Here is a 1,250-nt window from a genome sequence, read left to right as displayed (position 1 = left end):
TAATCCCATCAAAAAGAGGAAAGGAAAAATTCAAATACAAGCAATAAGGAATGAAAAAGGATAATCACCACAGATCCAGTGGAAATTCAGAAGATTATCAATAGCTACTTTGAGAATCTTTATTTTCACAGAATAGAAGACACAGAAGAAATGGACAGATTCCTAGAAAGGTACAAATTACCAAAACTGAATCAAGAAGATATAACAACTCTCAATAACAGCCAATGAAATACAAAATGTAATAAAAACCTACAAAGAAAAGTCCAGGTCCTGATGGATTCACAGCTGAATTCTATAAGAAAGTTACAGAAAATATAATCCCTATACTCCTCAAACTCTTCAATGAAATTAAAAAGGAAGCAATCCTCCCAAAATCATTCCTGGAAGCAAGTATTTTAATTCATATTGCAGGGCTGGCAAGGTAGCTCAGCAGACTAAGCACCTGCTTAGGCAAGCTCAGGGATCAGAGTTCAATTCCTGGCACCACAGGCCACAATGGCCCTGCCCCCAGGCATGCTGAGTCAGCCAGTGAGACAGAGCATGGTGACACATGCCTGTAATCCCAGCTTTGGGGAAGCTGAAGACAGAAGGATCACTATGAATCTGATCTGCATAGGGAGACCATATACATAAAAATAATAATCAAGCAATAAGGAATGAAAAGGGATAATCACCACAGATCCAGTGGAAATTCAGAAGATTATCAATAGCTACTTTGAGAATCTTTACTTTCACAGAATAGAAGACACAGAAGAAATGGACAGATTCCTAGAAAGGTATTTAAAATAATATTATTTAAATACATAAAAATAAATAAATAATAATAGTAACAATTCATATTGCAAAATAGCTCTCAGGAAAAGAAAGGTACTGTCAAGTTCTGTTCCTACCAAAAGTGCTAGGGAACAATTCCTAGCATCCTTACCATCACTGCCATCATTTTTAAAAACGAAGCCACAGACTACAAAGACAGCTAACATTTTGGCCCTAGCCTTTCAAGGTCAGTGAGGACTCAGGACATAAGAGAACCTGTACTGTAGCATCCTGTAACTCAGTTGTGTTCCAAATTTTCTGATCAAGGAGATTATGGGACCACAGAGTAAAGTGATAGATGATGTAGAGTGTTCCTAAGGAGAATCACATGGAGAGAAAACGTTCTCTCAGGCTTTCACAGAGAGCAAATTGGTCAAGCAATGGCCATGACTCATCCACATGGCTGACACTGACAGAGGATCTACAAACTGCAGTAC

This window comes from Octodon degus, unplaced genomic scaffold, assembly GCF_000260255.1.
Source record: "Octodon degus isolate 3935 unplaced genomic scaffold, OctDeg1.0 scaffold00203, whole genome shotgun sequence".
Taxonomy (NCBI): Eukaryota; Metazoa; Chordata; class Mammalia; order Rodentia; family Octodontidae; genus Octodon; species Octodon degus.
The sequence above is the reverse complement of the archived record's forward strand: the minus strand, read 5'-3'. Positions refer to the sequence as shown.